A 7,583-nucleotide genomic window follows, 5' to 3' on the forward strand; every position below is an offset into this window, starting at 1 on the left:
TCCATTTTTAACAAAATTTGTTCCCTAAATTTTCCTCTTTTCATTGAAACTGCCCTGTAGTTTGTTAAAAGAAATTCCTACGGACCAAGAATCTGGATCTAGGTAGGTGTATTCGAGATATAGCATTTAGTTTCGGTTTTGGTCCGTTGGTTTCCTGGTGGGCCTGATAGCCAACTAAGCTAATGGATCGTGTTTGGATAATTAAGGATAACCGAAATAGATTTGCAAGCCAAATAAGCAAACAAAATTACAACATTTAGTGGCGTTTCGGAAAAGAACAAGCTGGTAAGCCAAAATTTACCTCTCCTCGGAAGAATTGTCCCTAGTGGTATTAATTTCTCGGGATAACCCTTAAAGATATATCTCCGCAATTTAGAGTTATTTATTAAAAATTTTAATTATAATTAATATAATTGAGACGAAACGACCAATTTTAATTTATTCAGAATATCATAAGTTAAGTAGTTACAGCAGTGAGTTAGACGTACTATAACAATGCACAATTGAATTAAACCCTTTTTACAGTACAAGTTTATCAGTTGAATATAATACAAAGCAAATTTTAATGAAAAAATATCTACGGAGGGTATTATAACGACCGTTCGCTTTTTAGTTTATAATTTTAAGGGAATCGGGCCGATTTTAATTAAACGATAGTTTATCGAAATTTTGTTAAAATAATATTACCTAAGGCCGCGCGATAAATTTACGAGAATAATTTCCCGTCGCCGTTAAATTGAAAATTTATTTGATTCGGGATTGCCAGAACTCAAATGTTGTGGGCGAGTGATTAGAAAATAAAATGGCAACCAGAATTATGCAAAATTATAAATGTTTATTTTTATTCAGAACAGTCTATGGAACGTTCTAGATTTAACTTTCATCAATAACCCAACAATATATATCCCTCCTACGTAATTGTACAGAACTGGTACTCAAGTGTCTAAGACTAAATTTGTCTTAGTTCATCGTGATTGAAAAATAAACCAAAACACACACTTAAGTAAATATCATAAATTATACTGAGGTATTTTGAATTTAGTTAAAATTACTAACTATAAACTCTGTCTTAATTAACAGCTGAGAGCTGTTCGCTACTAATTACTTCCAATCTACTTAATAAGCCTCACAGGTTGAGTTGATAATTTCTAGGGTATAATTAGGTTATTCCAATACTAAAAATAATAACAATCAATTTTATCTTACAGCTGACTTGAGTTAGTTCACAATTACTTTAACACTTTCAGTCTTAAACACGCACTGTTCATACACTTAAGTCCATTCGCTCACGTTCCAAACGCGAAACACAACTTAACTCTTTTCTTGACCGAAGACCGAACATACTAATTAAAACCGCAAAGTTACCTAATAACTTTTGACCGACAAAAGGACCCCGTCCTGTAGTAGTTCGTCTGACAGCCAAGAACTAAGAAAGACTAAATCGTGTAAATTGACCGCAACGGCCTTATATACGTTTATTTTGTGTTTTTTAACCCGCCGAGATTTGACTAAAGTTCGAAAAATTGAAGAGGTTATATTTTTTACCCGGTTTGATTGATAATTCTCCACACGGTGGCGCTATATTATTACTTTGATAGTTTCCGCGGAATATTTGAATAATTATCCTTTTTCTAAGCGTTATTAAAAGGTAAAAAACCCGCCTTATCATAATGGTTTCTTTACTTTTTATTTTCCTAAAGGAAGTCAATGCAATGTAACTATGCGACCCGAGTTCAATTCCTGAACACGGTCAAATAAATTAAAATACTCAGATATTTAATTAAATATAATATTAATATAATTTATAAATATTTAATAAAATATAAGATTAATATAATTTATAAATATTTAATTAAATATAAGCTTAATATAATTTATAAATATTTCATTAAATATAAGATTAATATAATTTATAAATATTTAAAATGATGTAGAATAAATTATAGTACCTAACGTTATAACTTTGTAAATGACATTCGCCAAAGCTGTTTTTTAGAAAAACACCGTAACTTAACAAGCGTTGGTGGCTGAGTGGTTAGAGTAAATCTCTTGCACGAGGCAGACCCTGGTTCGATTCCTGGCCGGCGCCAATAATTCGCAAATTGATACTAAGACGAATACCGTGAACAATTAGTGGAAACCCTGCCATTGGACGTAGAGAGATAGCATTACACTCAGCACTCGGTCCGTCCCAAAGTCAGTTAGAAGAAGTTGGAGAGAAAACGCCCATACAAACACAACAGACTCAACATCCACAACCATCATAACACGAAATCAACATGCGCAACCATCAAAACACAAACACGACAAACTCAACACTCACAACCGTCATAACACGAACTCAACATTCACAACCTACGCATAAACATTACAAAAACGTAATACACCAAACCGTCACGACGGTGAGCGAAAAAACACCATCCAAACCAAACCGCAAATGTATCCGTTAACGCACACCGTCACACGTTTGTTTTGCCAACCCTTCGAGAAACTGCGAACGCAGAAATTTCGAGAAATTGCGTACGCAATTATTAACCTTTGCACGAATAATGCGAACGCGTTCGCAGGACAGACTTTGTCCCCTCGGAGAGGTAAAAATAATGGAAACACCCTAACTCAAAATAAGGAGGAAAAAATTGTGCCCGACACCACAAAGAAACAGCCATAATTCGTAGAAGAAAGCCAACATCTGAGATCCAAGTCGCATAAGTTAAATCCGTAATTATCGCGGATGATGAAGTAAAAATTGTAACAAGAAACGTCCCAAATACCGAGGGGGTAGTCACTTGTCGAAAAAGTGTACACCTGATTATAGATGATGATTATTTTCGATTGATTATATGTAAATTTTTGGGATTACAAATTAAAGAAAGATTATTATATATTTCTTAAGATTTTTTTTTGGGATTAAAGAAATTTATGGTTGAATATATACAAAATTTCAGTGGATTATGCGCATTTTTTAGGGATTCCGATTTTTTTGTTAAATTTCATGGATTAATAAAATTTTCCGAGATTACTTTTTAAATTGGTATTGCAAATTTTTTTTAAGAGTATTTTTAAGATTAGTTGAATTTTTTGGGGGTTATGGTGAATTTTTATTTATTCTACGTTAATTTTTAGGATTATATTTTAAAAGATGGATTACTTATTTTTTTTACTTATATCATGAAATTTACAGAATATTCGTTGATTTTGTGACAACTGTTTGTAAGCTTGCTTTTTCTGCCCGTAGCTAGTGATGTAAAATACCCGGGTATTTAAAACGCAGGGTAAATACCTTAGGTACTTACCCGGGTAAATACCCAAAATACATAAATACCCAGGTGTTTATAAACACCATTAATTTCTTTGTTATTTTTTTAATTTATTCAATTAAGAGTACGGTAATTGAAAAACCCACAAACACATCAAGTTATTATCATATTAAATTTTAATTATTGTTTCTTACAGTAATATTTGAATACAACACCTTAATTTTATCTTTGAATAACTCCCAGGCTAGTAATAAAATAGACTAAAATAAAACTGCATTTAAAAAATGTAGTTTGCCCAAATTGCCCTACCTAATAAGCCCAAACAAAGCAAAAGATGTAGACAAGGAGGATAACAGATAGTACCACTCGAACTTATACTAACTGACGCCCCAATCATAAAAACCCTAGTTTTGGGTATTAACCCGGGCATGGGGTAAATACCCGGGTAAATACCTATTTAAAAATACCCTACCCACTGGGTATTTACCCGACTTACATCACTACCCGTAGCCAGAATTTTCCAGCTAAGGGGGCCCAGCAAATTGGTAAGGGGGCACGCTCAGCAGTGGCGTAACGAGAAATTCGTCCAGGGAAGGGTGGTCGAAGTAAGTGAATGTTAAGAGATGGGTCGAGAAGGGGTGAAAATTTAGTAGAGTCGAAGGTACGCCCAAGGGGGTTTCGACAAGGAACCCCTTTTTCTCTACGCCACTGACGTTCAGCTAGTAGCCTAATAGGATATATTTTATTGATTTTGTTTACCTACTTTGATATTTTTAGGGGCACAATGATATTTTTAAGGGGCTAAGAGACTTTTCGACGGGGCACGGTTGGGCATTCTCAGATTTTTTGAGGCGGCACAAATATATTTCGGCCCCCTCAGGCCCCTTCGCTAGCTACGGGCCTGGGCGCAGCCTCTTCTATAGAAATAAAACGCTTAACATGGAAATAAAAACATTTATTCAACAACCGCCCTGAATTATTTTCGCATAGAAGGCTTGTTAAAAGACTGTAGTTTTATTGACATTTTGAAAACGCTTTTGAAGTAGAATTTTTCAAAAACAAACCATCTGGTGGAGATATTGTTCCAACATAGTGTTTTAGATCGTAAAACCCGTGTAAAGAAATATCAGCGGAAATCAATAAGCCGTTATTATTCCATGTGTACCAATTACACAATACGCCAATGCCGCGTTTACCTTTTTTAGGGGGTTCGGTTTGGACCGATGACTTAGAAAATTCGCGGTTTTTACCTTTTAAAGTCAGATATGAAAATCCAAGTATCAAACTAATTAGGGAACCTTGACTTTGACCTCGACTACGACCTCGATCTCGACGATTTCCGCTAGGTTTTTCTGGAGCTTTTTTGAAAAGTGCCCAGTCTTCTCGTTGAATTTCGCTTTTCTTGGTTCCTTGTTTATCTAGTGTGCTCGGTTGTTCCTGTTAAACTCTTTTACTACGATCGCTGCTAAGGTGGTTGTCTGTATTTGTCAGCAGCCAACATAGGGAAGATTTTCGTATTAACAGTTCACGACCAGATTTGGTTTTTATCTGAACAAATCGTATATCTTTGCTTAGATTTCCATCTAAGGAGTAATCTTTAAGGTTAGTTCTTCCAGCTGAAGAGAGAACCATTAAATCTTCGTTGAGTCCGTCTTCTTCTAGATTGCTATCTTCTATTTCTTGAGAGATCGGAGCGATGGTCGGAGGGTCTTCATCGAAAATAATTTCATCTTCACTCTCACTATCTGTCGATATAGTTTCTGGCGACATACTGTCAATAGAAACGACCGGTAATTTGCAATACAGTACCGCTAATATATCTGATGTTACATCAATTCCTAAGGTTTTGCATCATTTTTGGCCGTTTTCAGGGCTTCTTCTATTACAGAATTAATTTCTCGAGTACTAGGGAGACGTGCAACAATGTTTTCAATACAGCTTCGTTGTTGTCTGGGGAATTGAAATTGGGACGAATCTTGGCTATACTGAGTGACTATTTCGCTTTGAAATTGAATGCGTTTTAAGCGACTTAAAATATCCAATAAGCTAAAATTAACGACCGTTGAATATGTACTTGTTAAAGACCTCGTAGCGCGAAAAAAACTTTCACAAGTCTGGCTACTAAAAAGCCACGGCAAGAAGTATTGTTGTCTCTTAATCGTTCAATAATGATAACTAAGGCACGAGCGTTAAGCTCTACACACGCGTAGGTGTTATATGTAACGAAATTGTTTTGGAGATTGTACTCGGAATGTTGCGAAATCCAATGCCACCATATTCGCAAAAAGAAAACAACGTACCATATATTGTACAATCTTTGACTCGGAGACAAATCCTTGTCTAGAAATGCACTTAAAGCTTTTTGAATTAAGACAAAGTATTGTCTTGTTCCTTCAGATTCTGGTAATTCTTTTAAGACATTAATTGCTTTTTTTTTACAAATTGTTTCTACCGATTTAAAATTCATTTTATATTTTCCGTCGAGATCGGAATTTGTTAACCTTTCCAATACAATCTTCAAATGACTTGAGGTTATAATTTTTCCCCAACAACTAATATGTTCGAAAGTTTTAATAATTTCGTTCTGAATTTCGTGCCGACGTGAACCATGTCTTGAATACATACCAAAGGATAGTCTGTGCAGCACTGAAACCACGGTCTCTGTATGTCATTTTGAGGAAGTTTGGTAACAAATCGCATGGACTTCAGAAGCCTACTGTCGCCGTCAGAAGAAATGCCCAAAATTTCAATTCTTACTTTTGAAGCTTCTTCTGAGAGATATTTCCATCTCGCCAACACATGTTGCGCCTTAAATTTGTTGTCGGTGCCATATATGCATAAACAAAATGAGGGAGTCTTGTCAACAAGTGGTTGTGCCATTATGACGTATGCTAGAGATACTGGAGTGTTGTTTTTGATGTGTTCTTCAATGACTTTAGCGGAACTGGCAGTATATGCTAATGTGGTTGGACAACCATTCGTTGGATTGATCGGTAAAACTAACCCCACAAGTTGGTTTGATTTGGAATCAAATTGAATTTTTCCGGTGATGCGAGTAGCATCCTCACTGAGGCACACTTTCATCGGCAAGTTCTTCTGGATATAGGTAGTGTCGGAGTTCGTTAAATCGGAAATCTCCTTCTCTTAAAAATTATCCGCCTCGTTGATAATTGCCATTTTGTCTTTCCGAATTCCGGATTTCATATGGTATTTTTAATATTGCCTATCTGAAAAGGTGGATTTCTAGCTCGATTTCTAGAACGTACTCTGAATTTTTGTATTTTGAACGGTGAATGATGCTCACAAATTGGACAATTAAGTTCGAAATCTTAAGATTATACTAAAAAGCTTAGGATTCTTTAAAAATTTTATTTTTTTAACTATTACAGATTTTTTCATTTTGTTTAAATTTAAGATTTACCAGTAATTGATGGTGTGGTGGAGTTGGTGTAAAAACTGGGAAACAACTAATTTGGAAAAGTGTTAACTTTTCGTCCCAGTTTTAACGTATAATTTTCGTTAACTGTGCCTTGTCAGCACACCACACTGCTAAAAACACTAATATAATTTTTAGCGCCTTTATCTGCTACATTAGAATTATTCATTGATATATGAGTGGGAATAAGTCAAGAATTCGAAGATCATAAATAAACATCTTACCCATCAATAGAGCAATCAAAAATTGAACCGAAATTGATAAAAAAATAATATGTTAAGATTTTTAATCTTGTGAGTAACTAGGTAACAAATAATAAATAATTTAAAATATATTACCAAGAATGTATTTATTTATACTCAGGGAGAATGAATATGTCGAGATTATTTTTAGCGTTTCTCCAATTCCACCCGTTGGGGCCCCCGGTATTCTCCTCCGCTTTAATAAAATCAAATAATACTGCAATCTCATTGGTTCTTAAAAGTGACGTTTTTCGACGCGATTAACACTGCTTTTTCCTCCTCCCCCCCTTAGCGTGACGGGGTTAGGAAAAAGAATATAAAGCTCCAGGAATGGAAGGATTGATATTATTGGCCGCGTGTTTTGGTTGCGTTAGAAACTTCCGGCAAAGCAAATCAGAGTAACCGGAAACGAAAGGCGCAAAAGTTCCACTAGACGGAGCTACACCTTCCATTCCTGGGGCTTTATATTCTTTGGTTAGGGCCTCAACGTGTCCTTCGATAGTCTCGACATATTCATTCTCCCTGAGTATAAATAAATACATTCTTGATATTACTCAATATGAAAAGTAAAGCCCCAAATTCCATGAAATTTTAAATACAAAATAAACTCGACATTTACCAGCGACATAGCCATACTTCCAAAACTGG

Source organism: Leiobunum rupestre, chromosome 1, assembly GCF_980474605.1.
Source record: "Leiobunum rupestre chromosome 1, qqLeiRupe1.1.hap1, whole genome shotgun sequence".
Classification (NCBI taxonomy): Eukaryota; Metazoa; Arthropoda; class Arachnida; order Opiliones; family Sclerosomatidae; genus Leiobunum; species Leiobunum rupestre.